Source organism: Dipodomys spectabilis, unplaced genomic scaffold (assembly GCF_019054845.1).
Source record: "Dipodomys spectabilis isolate Male_0828 unplaced genomic scaffold, ASM1905484v1 ptg000289l, whole genome shotgun sequence".
In the NCBI taxonomy this organism is placed as follows: Eukaryota; Metazoa; Chordata; class Mammalia; order Rodentia; family Heteromyidae; genus Dipodomys; species Dipodomys spectabilis.
The window spans coordinates 4,437,881-4,453,784 of record NW_024870966.1 but is presented as its reverse complement, the minus strand read 5'-3'; positions in this window follow the sequence as shown (position 1 = coordinate 4,453,784).

Genomic DNA, 15,904 nt, shown 5'->3' with positions numbered 1-15,904 from the left:
AGATATGAGGCTCACAACTCAAAACCAACCAAGGCAGGAAAATCCATGAGACTCTTACCTCCAGCCTGTAGTGACTGCTGAGGGAACAATAGGAAAAATACAATTCTGTCCTGTGGTCTGCAGAAAGCAGTTGGCAACCTTCCTTAAGTCTCCTTGTAAGTATAGATAGTGCCATGCTTCTAATTTCTGGACAATGAAATGTCAATAAGAATTCTGGGAACCCCCATCTAAAAAAGTACCTTTTTCCTCCTTTCTCCTTCTGTCAGCCTGAAACAAAGACATGAGAATGGTGCCAAAGCACAGACATCTTTGATAGTGACTTTAAAGATAGAAACTAAGCATTGATGAGGGCAGGACCCTGGGGCTTGGGGCCACCAGAATGCCCACCAGAGAGTACCTCCATTCTACTCCATTTCAATTTCAGTTACTGAGGTTCTGTTATGTACAACCAAACCTGTTTCCTAATGGATGCCAGCTCAAACCACAGCCTCTGATAGAAAAGCCAGCATGTCCAACCTGTAAGCAACTCTGAGCATGGCAATGGGCTTACATCTGTTTCTCATTTAGTCCTCTCTCCTCAGAGTTCTGGAAACCTGAAGCCCAAATGCTGAGCTGAGCTGTGACTGACAAGAGCAGTTCTCTGAAGTATTTTCTGCTCCGACTTTCCTTCCCAGGGCAGGCAGTCACCCTGCCCCTCCCCTTCCCAATCACTTCCATCTCTTGCCTTTCTCATGCGGATGCTGGCCCTTGTCTCGTAGCTCATCAGTCTGTTAAGGATTCTGATGTCAATTTTCGTATTTCAGCTCGCTGCCCTTGCTGGAGCGTTGCGTGCCCCTGCACTTACACATTTGGGTATGTAAGTTCAGCCTTTCGAACCCACACCACTGGCCTAGATGAGTTTGTATCCACAGAAGAGAGAAACATGGAATTTTTAAACATTGCTTTATCCCCTCTGGTTGACCAGTTAATCAAAGAACTTTACAAAGACGTTTCTTCTGAAGAACAAAACAGTAATGAGCTTCTAAGACAGCCTGCTTGCTCGGTTACTTCATTAAGGGTGAAATGATCTGTGTCCTCCTGAAGTCCTAATGAAGAAAGACATCTTGTTTGTGAAAGGGTAGGTTTTGGGTCAGAGATAGAGGGGGCGGGGGCAGATATACACTCAGGGGCTGGCCAGAGCAGATAATCAAATACAATTCTGCCCTAAAATCTGCAACAACCAGTCTGAAAGCCAGATCAGCATCCACAGTAACCACCCCAGAAAGCCAAGTGCATATCTGAACCACAGGAAGCCATACTTGTAGGAAGCTAGACCACTGACTCTAGTGCATGCATCCCAGAGGCCAAACAGCTGCCTCTGTCTGCGAAGTGCATCCAATACAGCCAGGATTTGAATACTGACAGCTTCCCTAGACCTTGTCCCTGATTCTTACTGAAGACCAATCAACGACAGTCCAATTCTTCACTAACCAATAGCAGAGGAGGCTTTGCTTCCATATAGACTACCTACATCTTCTTATGTGGCCACCTGCTGCCTGCACTTTGGTCTACATTCCAGGAGGTAAAGCTGGAGATGGTGATGGTAACCTGATGTCACACTAGCTAGGGCTGCTCTGTATTGGAGCTGTGCAGGTCTTTGCCCTACATAGACCCCCTTTAGACAGTAGAGATAAACTGCACACATCTGAATGTTTGGTTAATATCCCCAGTCTCTGGATAGTAGTATACACATCCTTCCATGCAGAGGAGCCTTCTTCTAGGTGTCCCCAACTTTGGATCTGCTCTTCTTCCACCTGCGGGGGGGGGGGGGAGGGCTTTGGTTTTCAGAGCCATTGTCTGGCTCAGGGTGTGTCACATAAGAGCATCCCAGAGTTGCTGGGACAGCCAGGGTTCTAGAGCAGCCAGGTGAGTGCTGCTGTGTTTCATGGTTGTCAAGGCAGAGATACAGGAATGACAGGAGTCTTTCCTGCTGACCATCAGGGCCATACCCTCTCTACAGACTGGAGGCGGAATTATCACGGAGAATGATTGGAACAGCAGTCATGTCCACTTCAGAAAAGACAGAACCAATCAAGGCCTCTATGATCACCAGCCATCCCATCCCAGGTGGTGGAAGTTTAAGAAGCCTCATGCCATGTAAGGAGAGAATTCAAGTAGGAGCCTGCTGGGCCCAAGAGTGAGGCAGAGCAGCAACTCCAGTCCTTCAGATATAGGAATCTGACTCAGCAGGAAAACACAGGTTCTGACTCATCAGGTACCAGCTCAGCCCTCAGGAGGAGGTGGCTGAGCTAGGAAAGGGAAAGCAGGAGCAGACCCAGACCCTGAGCAGTCTGAAGTACCCACTTCAGGCCTGGGATCTGTTAGAACAGAGTTGTGAAGTCTTCCAGTACAGAAACATATTCCAGCTGTTCAACATCTGTGAAATGGGCGTTCTTGTACCTTCCTTCAGGAAGCTTCTCAAAGCAGTGTCACCCAAGCCTTAAATGCAAATGCATGCTTCTTGTAAAATGAGCTCTGGTGGCAAAAACCTGCTGCTTGTCTGCTGAGGTCCCACTCTGACGACTCTGGGACTCTGGGCTTCCAGGCTCCAGAGCAGGAGCCTCACCCTGTGGGAGCCATGGGGTCCAGGATCTCCTCAGCGTAGGCCACACAGACAATTTCAAGAAATGCAAAGGGAATCAGGGTGCTGAGATGTAACAGGATCATTCCAGAGAGGGGCACTTTATTATAAAACATGTATATCCAACAGTTTTAGTGGGTGGAGTGGAAAAATATCTTTCTTCTCACTGAAGGAAGATACATAAGCTGGAAAAAGAAGCCACTGCAGAACAAGCCAGAGGTTTTGCTGCAAAGTTATCTGTGGCAAGTCTGATACCTTGTGATTGCATCCCAGGCTTGTCCCACACAGCCCCAGGAGGCAGCGTGACACGGAGAAGATAGAAGCCATTATCTCACCGATGGGGAAATGAGGCTGGCTGGGAGCTTGTCTATGCTATTTTCCACCTCTGAGAAGGAGAAATGCTGAGAACCTAGCATTGGTATATGGGGAGTTGGTGAGATGAGCCTTAAGAAAGAAAGATGTCCACACTGGATTTTTTTAAATTTTATTTTATTGTAAAGATGCTGTACAGAGGGGTTACAGTTACATGAGTAAGGCAACGAATACATTACTTGTCAATCAATTTTACTCCTCCCCTTATTGATGTCCCACTATCCCTTTCCAACCCTCTCCCCCTTCTATTATTCCCCCCCCCCCCCACCCCAGAGTTGTAAAGTTCGTTTCCAATATACTGTCCTGTGGGTATCCATGTTGCAATGGGTCACCCTGTTTCCTTATTTCAGTGTTTTGTTATCTTTATGCCTTGGTTTGGAGGTTCCCTGAAAAATCAAGTGTGAGACAAGAACTTGGGTACCAGAAGTTTATTTAAGGGTTGGTTCCAAGAAGTAGGGGTGAGAGTTTAGAGCCAATGATATGGGAGAGGAAAAGCCAAGATAAAGATGCTGCCATGGGCGGTGCCAGCTCACAAAGTGGGGTATTTGACAAGAATCTGGGGCCCTTGGCTCATGCCTCTAATCCTAGCTACTCATGAGGCTGAGATCTGCAGATTGTAGTTTGAAGCCAGCCTGGGCAGGGAAGTCAAGGAGAGTCTTATCTCTGGTGAACTAAACAAATCCAGAAATGGAGCTAAGACTCAAGTGGTAGAGCGCTAGTCTTGAACAAAAGAAGCTCAAGGACAGTGCTCAGGCCCTGAGTTCAAGTTCCAGAGCCAGCACACACACACACACACACACACACACACACACACACACACACACACACACACACACACACACAGAACACGTACCCTTGCTATCACCTTGAAGGGGAGAGTTAGAGCTTTGATATCTGGCTCCTTTTCTATTGGGCAAAGGTTGAACATGGAGTGTTTGCAGCCCTACACACCAAGGCTGTGCTTTCATGAGGCCCAGAGGATTCCTGAGTGCCCAAGGAAAGTTAGCAATTCAGAGCAGAAAGTGGATACACAGCCAGCATCAAAGACAGAGCAAGTGGCATATACACCATTGTCCTAAGCAGCTGTAGTACCCAGAGGTGAGTACTTAAAGGTAAACCTGGGAAAATAGTACTGAGTGGAAGACATTCTAGATTCCCTGTTTCAACACATGGACAGTGAAGGTCAGCTAATAGTGTCTCTCCTCATCTCCCCCATGTGCTGTTGATTATACAAAAATCTTCCTGATGTCTGTGACGAAAGCAGGACGCAGACTGAAGCGTGTTTACTGTTTACCAGGTACTGTGCCAGGGGCCGGGGACACGGGGAAGAGGGAACAGCTCTTGCCTCTGTCCTCATGAATGTGATATTTTTGAGGTGCTGCCAGAATTGCCGTGGATACATCAGCCCCAGTGGAGTCGCAGAGGGTGTGTCAAAGATGGAGCCATGGGATGCCAGGCAGAAGGAGCCAGGAGAGTCCATCCCTTGATGCGTGTAGGGCTGCACTCAGCCGGGGTGCAGGCAAAGGTCATTTCGGAGGGTAGATGGCAGTTGCATAGGAGACAAACATCTCCACCCAAAACAGTGGCCTTGTGGAGAGAGCTACGAGGCCAGGGGAAAACCTCAAGTCTTCACCATGAGTTGGCGGGCAGTGGAGTTAGGGAATGGGTAGTTACATGTCTTCGAGTAGAAATCTATCCTAGTCCTATGAGATCAGTCTCGGCTGGTGGAATGGACTGCTCACACGCCACGCACACATAACTCCTTCCCAAACTCACGTCAACAAATGTATACGAGACTCACATGCAATTGCAAGATGCTTGGCAGCCAAGTATCTTCCTCCCTCTTGTCTGTTCCACACTTTCAGGAAGGAGATTTTGATGCAGCAGGAGGGGTGGATTTGTCAGTGTAGGGGGTGTGGATAGGTGAGATCCGGAGGAGCGCTTGGGAGCATCTTTGCCACCGGAGAGAGAATGCAGATTTAGACAGGGCCAGTAGCCAGAGGAAAACTGAGGCACAGGTAGGACCTTTGAGGTATTGCCTAGTTGGGACCACAATATAAGTTTCTGTGCAGATATTGAGCCTCGAATCCGACATGAATAGCTCACCCAGTTGGGCCTTCAGCAGTGTTAAAGCTAGACTCAGCCTTTAGTGCTTTCAAGCTGGTCCTTCCCCGCTCATCTGCTAAGACTTGAGCCACGGCGAAGAGGCTTGAAGATCTCGGAAGCAGCAGGCTGCCATGGTCTTCACTGTTCATTTCACCCTACTTGGGACCATTTGGATTTTTTTTTTAACCTGAGCTGATGAAATCCATTGGCTTTAGCTAAGGAAACCAGAGTGCTGTTATTACATTACAAATGTGTATCTGTAGCCAAGATGTGCCTCTATTCTTAAAAATCTTTGAGTCCAAACCACTCTCCCTCCTCCTTGTACTGAAAAGAAGAAGACAGAAGTCATCCTTGTGTAGCTTGGAAGAGGAGTATATTGTCCCATTTTCTTAAGTGGTTAGACTTTTTGCAGTGAGCCGGATATTTTTCCGTATGTGGTTGATGGATTTGAAGGTATGCCATGTTTTCCGATAATGCCTCTGAATATAGAAGTAGAGTAGGTTTGTCCTGTGTGGTATAGCTAACCAGAGAATATAATTGTTTAAGTTTTCTAGTCCTTGCCTGTTGAACTCATGCATCATGTAATGTTTCCTACACAAAAGTACTAATATCTTTCTGGAGCACAAACGTCCCTTCTGCTGGAGATTAAATAGTTGTTCCCATCAGCTCTGTCTTGCGAAGAAATTCTGTGTTCTTTGTGTGGAGAGGCGTCAATCTGCTGAAAAATTAACAGGATCAGATTCCACACTTAAGTGACTATCAATCATCCCACTTCTCATAAATGCCAGAGGCTGATTTATATTCTTGTTCCTGACATGAGTTCTGTATTTAGCATTTATTAGGAGATGGAAAAATGGTGATAGACAGGAGAAATGTGAGGCTCTTTCCTGGGGTACCTGCCTTGTCATCTCGAGCTGGTATCCAGCTCCCACACTATGAGGCATTGTCCCCCACCCCCAAAGCCCCAAGACTCTGAAGAGTGGACATTAATGGAGGCCTAAGCACTGACCTGTCTGCCCTATTGCCAGATGCTGAATGGCACTACGAGGGAAAATTGGGGTGATTCCAGGAAAGGACCTTCACTGGGCTGCAGAGCAGCATTCACTGAGAAGACAGGGACTCGAGTTTTGTTGGCCACAGTGTCATTGGCACCACATGGTCGGCTGAGTGTACACTTGACTGAAAGCAAGAACACGGCGATCTAGACGCTGCTACTCTAAGCTCCTGTAAGTCAGGTCAACACAAACACAGAGTCCTTGAGTGTGATTAGTTAAGATTCCATGAGCCCAATGGGGAGTACGCCTCCCTTACCCAGGCCTGGACCCTATGTGCGAGGTTATCTCCCTGAGCCCCACATTCACTGCACTCTGGCATAGACTAGCCCCCAAGGGGCTCTTGGGAGCAATGTCTAGTGGTGGGTGGGAAGACCCCCCCCCACACTGCCTTCTCTGCTGACTCTTTGTGATGGGGAAGACTCTCAACCCTTTGATATTTAATCCTAAAGGAAGTGCTGTGTTGGGGTTGGGGGGAGGAGTAGGGACACGGTGACTGCAGACCAGCACAGAGGACATTTCTGTAGTTTGGGTCATGCATGTTATTTCCAACCCATGAGTGCATCTTACTTTTCTTCTGTTTCCCAAGTCCCATCAGTCTGCTCCTGAGCTTCTGCTCTGCTGGTTGAGTCCTGAGAAAATGACAGGATGAGAAGCAGCCCTGGAGCATGGACCATCAGAGTGCTGCCGGTGGATTTTCCTTTGAAATTAAGGATCTCTATGTAAAACTGTCCTTTGCAATGTCAAGATGATTCCAGCTCTGGGCAGGGATGCAGGGAGTCTGAGCTGGTTCTCAATGGGCACTTTTCATCTGCCAGCTATCCCCAGGTGAGTGTTTATGCACCAGACCTGGAACTTTGCTTGTCTCCACCTGCAGACACGATGGGGCCTAAATGATGGTAATGGACATGCTCTATTGGAGGGCTCGGCTGAAAATACTCCTCCAAATAAGTCCCATAACTTCCTCCTCGTAGGTAGAAGGGCATATTGCTTGGTAGATATGTAGTGATAGAGTTTAGAGTAACTTGATGGAGTTTTCTTTGATATTTAAGTAGTGTATGTACAGGTGGGCCTGCCTCTCTCCCCCAGTGTGTCTCTTCTTTTCTTTCTTTGGGGTTGGGAAACATTTTTGAGTGTCTCACCCTCTCTGAGTTACTGGGAAATGTGTTCGAAGGGAAGTTCCTATTTTCTGATCAGGTACTCAAGGCCTACAGTATTGTCAGGAAACGTAAGAGCCTGTGTATGGGTGTACAATTTGGAATGGTCCAGGTAAATCTTTTAGCCTTTAGAAAGTCCACATACTTATCTATAAAATGAAACAAAAATATATCCAAATTTTCTATCCTCTTAACATTGTCTTCTCTAGGTATCAATGGCCCATGCCTATAATCCTGGCTTCTCAGCAGGCTGAGATCTGAGGATTGCAGGTTTGAAGCCAGCCCGAGCAGGAGAGTTCGTGAGACTTTTTTTCTCCAATCAAAACACTGGAAAACTGGAAGTGGAGCTGTGGCTCAAAGTAGTAGAGTGCTGGTCTTGAGCAAAAAGCTCAGGTACAGTGCCCAGGCTCTGAGTTCAAGCTCCACAACTCCACAACTGTCAAAAATTGTCCTCTTTGTTTGGAGAAAGTACAATTTATTGGCGTGCCTGTATTTTGTATTTAAGACTATTTGTGCAACCTGAGGTCACATATTTTGCAAACGTCTATAAGGCCCAAAGAACCAAAGCAAGCACCCAGGATGACCAGCCACAGAGAATGCTCAGCAGAGAAACAAATGAGCAGAATGGGATGCTTGTGGATGTCCAGTGATGACCAGAAATGAATGGCGCTAACATAGACCACAGGGGATTGTTTTAGGTAAATCCTTCCACCCAGAGCCTGGAACATAGTAAAGGCTAAGTTTTTGGTAGTCATTACTATCCTGTTTTTATTATTCTCACTAAAGAGTGGCATATAATGTTAGTAGACTATTAGCCTGTATTTGCTTCCAGCACTATCTGACCTGTCACCACACATGGCTCTGTGTGAAGGGACTGTCCTCATTCATGTGGCCCCAGTACTTAAAGGTATAAAAGTGTTGTTCATGTTTATATTTAAAGTCCTTGGCTTATTAACTCCTAGCCTCAGGGTCTACGAGCTCTGTTGTGACTTCTTATTTAGGAGACAAATAACTCGGCCAGGCATTGTCTTGTCTGGTCTCATGGTTTCTATGGAGACAAGGATGAAGAAAGACATAGCTTTCAAAGCCTTAACACCTTCCTTTTTCAATCAGGGGACAGGGATGGGCTCTTCTGTGGGGTCACAGGTTGGTAGGGGTGTGGAGGGGCACATGGGCAAATGTGTATGACAGAGGTTGGACCTCGTATATCCACATGTGCACAACTGGTACCCTCTTGATGAGACATAGTGCCTCTGGCAACACAGTGAAAAGTCTATGATGATGTGGGAGAAATTCCTAGGAAGGCCTGAGACCAGTGACCCTAAACTCTTCCATGAATGTGGCCTTACAGCAAAGGCTGATTAGATCACTTGGTGGCTAGCATATTAACTGGCAAGCTCAAGGTCAAGGGCATCACAGTGTCAGTCACCTGATTGTGATTGGCTCACATTCAATGATCTGGTTGGCTGTGGAGGCAAAAGTAAAAGCTGCGACCAGCACCTCTGAATGCGTGTTGTATGTTGCCCCGGCAAGTGGAAAGGCTGTGTTTACACATGCTTTTGTGTAAGATGTTGTTCTTTGTTGAGAGGAGCTCACATCCACATGGGATTCGGACAGGTAGACCAGGAACTGGAGCACGTGATGTACTGTGCTGTAGAACCTAGAGCCCCCATGATGCTCAGGGGCTTAGGGAAGTCACATAGACCTTGTTGAGACCCATTTAACCTCCCTCTGTCAAGGCCAGATCCTTGTCACCATAGTGAACCACACTGTAATATCCACTCTGATGGTTGTTGATGACCACATGATCTGTCAGCTGGCTGGTACTTCTCCTTCCCACTGTGGCTTGGTTACCTTGTCCCAGCCTAGGCTGAGCTTTGTGTTCTTATACTCAGGGCTGCTTGGATTCATCCTGTAACTTGAAAACATGGAGCCAGTCAAGAGGTTTGGAATCTCCTCTCCATCACATAGTCCTCCAATGTAATGCATTAAACAGTGTAAATAGAAAAGAAAAGCCATTATTTGAAATGCAATCATAAAATATATTTTAATAGACAAAGTGTGTGATACAGTCATAAGGGTACTTCATTATTGAAGGTTTAGCAGCTGGCTCAAATTGGCTAAACTTTTGAAGTAGCAAGGAGCCTAAGTGCTACTTTTAGAATTCAGCAACTGTCATGTGATGGGAAAATACTTGTGGTTATTAGCGGTGACCAAGTAGCAAGTGCTGCTGATTCTACTTTGAAGTGTCACCTACATTCACAATGGAAGGAGGGCTAAGCTCTCAGAGTTGTGGAAACAAAGGAGATTTTCCACATCCAAATTCATAGAACCTGAAGGGCAGATAGATTCTCACAGGGGAGCCCCTAGTCTAGTGGATCCGCCTCTTACCTTTCAATTCCTTTATTGCAGCAGGACTCAGGCACTATAGGTAATTAGGTTTGTTCAGCACTTGTCAGAATCAGCCAGAAAAGCCCTCAGCTACTCATACTTGGTCAATTTCCCATGGTCCCCAGAGTCTCTCTGTTCCCATCGAAAAATGTGGACCCACATCCCAAGTAGACCTACAGCTATAGCGTTGGGAGATGCTGGTCACTGTGGATGCACTGGTGTGAAGGAAGGAGAGACAACTGCAGAGAGATGAAAGCAGCAAGTCCACGGACAAGGAAGGTGGGCAGGCAGGAAACAGAAGGCATGTCTATCCCCTGCCCCAGTCCCTGGGTCCTGGGCTATGGCAGGGAGTTGGTCCCATGGGCTGATCCATTTCCGGTTGGCAGAATTCAGCAGGAAAGCAGCTCCCAGAAGTAGCTCTGTGGGCGTCTCACTTCCGCTGTGATAATTGATGTTCGGCCCTCAAGGACCATGCGTTCGAGCTGCTAATAGGTTGACATTAGAAGAGGTGGGGGAGGGTTGCCAGCAAGTACACTGGACTAATTTAGTCGTGTTAAAGACACCGCAAGAACCGCGTGTGGGAGGGAGCATTTTACCAGCTCCCTGACTGTTTGTCATTGAAAAGGCACCCGCTTGCTAACACATTGTGGAGAAAGTCACTTTGAGACTACAACTGTTGGATAAATAAGAAGACTTTTTCTTTTTTCTTTTTTTGGTGTAAGATGTGTATAGGCAATGTGGGGTGACTGCCAGAGGGGCTGAAATCATCTGAGGGAGTAGGGCTGTCTCATTTCTTCTTCTGCTTCTTTATTACTTATTGAGGGGCGCAAGACCCGCCCGACTTCCACCTCATCCTTTATCCATTTTCTAATATTTTTATCAGACAAGACAGTTTGTCAGTAGTTCAGTTTGAACAGGAAACTAGCAGTTTGCTTGATTGGGGACACATGGTGGCAAGTTTAGGTGTCAACTTGGCTGGGGAAGAGTAGCTAAGTAATGAACTGAATCTTAATCCCACTGTTACTCTAAAGCCATTTTCCAGCGGTGGCCAACATCTCCTCCCAGTTCCCTTTAAATCAGAGATGCTTGCCCTCCGGAATGGGCTAGGGGCTGAGCCAGCCAGTCAGAGGAGGTCTCTCATAGCAAACACTGTGGATTCCTCAGAAGACTTCTGGCTTCAGGGCAACAGCGTCGGCCCCTGCTAGGCTTTCTAACTCACTTTCACACCCACCTCCCCCACAGACACAAGACCCAATTCCTTAAAATAAATGTCTTAATATATACTGGTCCTATTTCTCTAGAGAACCTTTACAGGTACTGGATGCATTATATATATATGTGTGTGTGTGTGTGTGTGTGTGTGTGTGTGGAGAGAGAGAGAGAGAGAGAGTGAGAGAGAGACAGACAGACAGACAGAGACAGAGACAGAGACAGAGAGACAGAAAGACAGAGAGACAGAGGCAAAATCAGAAAACAAAGTGACTCAAACACAACACACAAAAGGTAGATGCATAGCTACACACCTATATGAGGTGAGAAGAAGAGGCTCAGGCTAGAAGGAACCAGAAAACATGGGAACACTCAGCTTCCTTTTCATTTGCTCCTTTTAAACATTATTTAAAGCACATGAGGAACTACCGGATCCCATTAGTCTGACGAGGCCCTTCTGCACCTCCCATGCCCATCTCTGTGTTCTGTGTCTGACATCAGCCTTCCAGAAAAACTCATCTTGGTGGCCTCATCTTGCCAGTCCTTTCTACTAACCTCTCTCTCTCTTTCTCCCCTTCTCTGTCTCTGTCTGTCTCTGTCTCTCTGTCTCTGTCTCTGTCTGTCTGTCTGTCTGCCTGTCTCTCTGTCTGTCTGTCTGTCTGTCTGTCTCTCTCTCTCTCTCTCTCTCTCATCAGTCCCGGGGCTTGAACTTTTACTCCTTTTACTCAAGTCTAGCACTCTACCACTTTGAACCATAGCACCACTTCCAGCTTTTTCTGTGATAAATTGGAGATAAGAGTCTTTTCTGCCTGGACTCTTCTGCCTGGGCTGGCTTCCAACCACGATCCTCAGGTCTTAGCCTCCTGAGTAGCTAGGATTACAGCATGAGCCACCAGCGCCTGGCTGTATTTCTCTTTCTTACAACATCTTCACTCGTTGGTTGCTGGGTCCCTCCTAGTTTTCACTGCATGTCTCTCTGTATCTTCTGTCTCCATCCTGCTCTCACCACCTGCTCTAAACACAGGCATCCTCTGGGTCTGCCTCACTGAACACATGGCTGTTGAGCAATCTTTCCATGTGTGTGGCTTCAGCCACTTTCTAAATTTTGATAATTACTAGACCTCCTCCCCCCCATCAAAACCAACCAACCAACGACCCACGGGACTCCCACGGAGCCCCATGCTTCCTCCGATTCAATGCATCCCCACCGGCTCACCAGCCCGCTCCCACTCTCAGGTCTCAGCTGATAGAAGTCCCACCCACACTCCACCCAAGCAAGAATTCCCCCTCCCCTCAGAGCAAGTCAGTCACTCTTTGCTTTCCATCCCTAATTGAAACAGCAATAGAAATACTTTTTATAAATGCTCAGAGGAATTAAATTACCTTATTCTGAAACACAATCATTACTCCAGAAATAGTTCATGGTGTCTTATAAAGGGATAATTGGCTGCCTCTGATCCTAGATAATACCTGAAAGAAGTAACAGATGCACTTGGGGTTTTAGTCCAAGTGAAAAACAATAACCAGGGACCATAAAGAGACACAGTGTCTGCCTGGGTGCTGCTAGGTCTGTGGCACCGTGCATTGGGAATGTCTTAATGCATTCGGGCTACTTTAATTAGATTCTCAACGCTGGGTGCTTTTCAACAACATAAACTTATTTCTCACAATCCTGGGGACTCAGAAGTCCAATATCGAGGTGCTGGCACATTTGCTTCCTGGTCCATCACCATCTTCTGGTCATGTCCTCATATGCTGGAGAAGTGCATGGGAGCTCTCTGGAATCTTCTTTAGAAAGACACTCATCCCATTCATTCTGAGGGCTCCACCTTCATGGCCTAATAACTTTCCTGAAGCTCTTCTTCCTACGGCATCACCATGGAGGTAAGAGTTTCCACGTATAGACTTAGTGGGTGGCAGAAATCTTCAGAATGCGAACTCGTCAGTCTGTGGGGATATGAGATAGAGTTGAGAGTTAAAGACCTTGGGGGACTGGAGGCCTTGCTAAGCAAGTTTTTGTCCTGTGGACATGGGAAGCCATAGAGAATTCTTGAAGGGGTTTGAGAAGATCAGATGGATGTTTTAGAAGATGGCTCTTAGCTCCTGTTGGGACAGGTTTTGGTGGAACCAGAATGGAGTTCGGATTCTTTGTTCCCATTTGGTTGCTCTGTGGTAGGGCTCAGCCTCCATGAATTTGCAGTCCTCCACATGATTCTGAGACTTCCTGCACTTTACAAAACTTGGGGGGCCCTCTATGGTCTTCAGAAAGATGGACCTGTCCAGCCTTATTTTCCCAGCTTGGCCACCAAGCTCCTTCCTCAAGGGCAACTTGCTTCCTTAGGTGCTCTTGGGGTTCAAGTCATCTGTGAATGTTCCTTCAACACCACAACCAAGCTGACTCAGAACTTCCATTTCCTTCCTCTCTGTGTCTTTCCTTTGATGTCACGAATGCTGGGGCATGGGAGGAGAAAGTAAGAAAGCACAATAAGGAGCAAATGAAACCTCCTATACCAGACACCAGGCTCTGGCCACATCAGCCAGCCACATCAGCACTTCCTTGTGCATCATTTCAAAGGAATTCTGTGCATTTACATCTGCACATGTTGTCACCCAAGGTATTACTTACATCATTTGCACTTTGGATTAAAGAAAACCCCACCTAATTGCCCACATTGGACATTATTGTACATTAGGACCCAAAGCTCTGCCGGATTCTTTAAAAAAGCTGGTTCTAGGTGTTTAGTAAAGCAAGCCTTTAGTGCTGAGCTGATAGTTGACTCTTTTGTTGCGATGTCTGTTCTTTGCAGTGTCTACATCTCTCTGCACAGATTCTCTGTGTGATAAATTAAGACCAATACAATATTGGGTGCAAGAGAGTGTGTTATGAAGGTCTTAATACCTTTTGTCAACTTGATGTTTAACAGGCCAGCTCTGGCTTTCTGTCCACCACAAATGCATGTATTCTGCTCTGCTTCTCACTCTTACACCTGCCAATGTGCAAAGCCTCCTGGGATTGTTTTGTTCCAAAGTGAACCCACTATTCCTATCATGGTGACCTCATGGCCACTCTTAGTCCTATTCCAGTCACTTTGTTTCTTATAAACACTAAACTGAGTCAGGCACCATGGTTCACACTTATAATCCTAGCTATTCGGGAGGTTGAGATCTGAGCATCTCCATTCAAAGCAAGCCTATGTAGACAAATATAACATACTCTTGTCTCCAATTAACCAGCAAAATGCCAGACATGGAGAGGTGTGTAACTCAAGTGGTAGAACCTTGAATGAAAAACTATGGGACAGTTCAAGGTCCTGACTTCAAGCTACACAACACACACACACACACATACACACACATATACACACACACACACACTCAACTCTAAGCCTACCATCTGGCCTAGCCATATCTCAGACAGATAATCACTGAGTTCTGTTCATTATTCAGTTGCTAAACGGATGTCTCTCCTTGTAACTGAGCTAGTGGAACTGTAGACGTATCTGTTTGTCTTTGTATTCACATTCTTTGCTATTGTAAAAAAAATCACAAATATGGCGCTTTAAATAACACCAATGTGTCATCTTCCTGTAGTGCTGTTCAGAAGTCCAAAATGAGTCTCACCAGTCTAAAATCCAGGTCTGTGTGGTCTGTGCTTCCTCTGGAAACTTGAGAGGAAATCTAGCCCTTACCTTCTTACCTTCTTCAGCTTCTGGGGGCCACTTGCGTCCCTTGGCTAGTCGCTCCTCCAAGCCATCAGTGCAGCTGCTTCTTGGCTCTGTCTCATGCTTCCCTGCTCACATTTCCTTCTCTCTTGCATCCCTTCCATCTTTCAAGGATGCTGAGATTGCATCGACCATGTAGAGACTGCAAGGTCTATTTCCTTGAACTTAATCTCACCGTGAAGGGCCTTAGGCCATGTTAGGTAATATATAATCTGTAGGTTCTTGAAAGGAAGACATGGACAGCTGTAGGAAGTCCTTATCCTATCCAGAACAATCTTCACCAAGCAGCACTTGGTCAAAGCTAATTGTCTGCAAGCTGCTTGAACATAAAGAGGTTTCCGTGGGATTCTGAGCATCTTCCTTTCTATAGTTTAGCAGCAATGGGCTTTGAACTCAGGCACTCTTGCTAGGGAGGAAGTCAAACCACAAACCCTTCTTACTTTAGTTATTTTTTGGATAAGGTCTTGGAATTTTTTTGCCCATGGTCAGCGTCAGACTGTGATCCTTCTACGTATATCTCCCACCTAGCTGGGATTACAGATATGTATCACTGTACTTGTTTATTGAGATGGAGTCTTGCTTACCTTTTGCTCAAGCTGATCTGGCACTGAGATCCTCCCCATCCTCCCAAATAACTGGGATTACAGGTATGTGCCACCATGCCTGGTCCTTTCATGGGAATTTTAAACTAAATGCCAACCAGTGTACAATGTGAAGCTATGCACTTCTGGAGCTGGTCCTCTTTCCCCTTTGCTAGCTGCCTGCCATGTCCCCAGGGAAAGGTCATTCTCAGGAAGGCTCTCAGTGGTGGGTTTTCAGAGGTGTCCTCAGCCACTCATCTGCATGGGGCTATGGCTCCTCTTCAGCAGTTTGCACAACTTGCATTCCTGGGTCAGCTGAGCTGGGCAGGCTTGGGATGGGGTCTCCATATCCTGGACAGGACCCAGGGAGATGGAGGTGCAGAGAGGCTGCGGCCACCAGTCACACTCCAGCACTGTAGGTGGAGACCCACCTGCACAGACCGGCTCTCACCAAATCACACCACCTCTGCCCGAGCTGCTGCCATGGCGGATCCCCAAACTCCCAGAGGATCTTGGCCAGGCCCAGAGAAGCTGGAGGCTAAGTGGGGAGCTGGCACGCAAGGAACACCAGCTGTGGCCAGCACCTCCCTGAAGAGCTCCTTGAATCCTAGTCCTTCCAAACATTGAGCTATCACTGGGGGCTCCAGAGTCATGTCACAAAGAAACCAAGCAATGGAGCCTGGTCTTTCTGTGG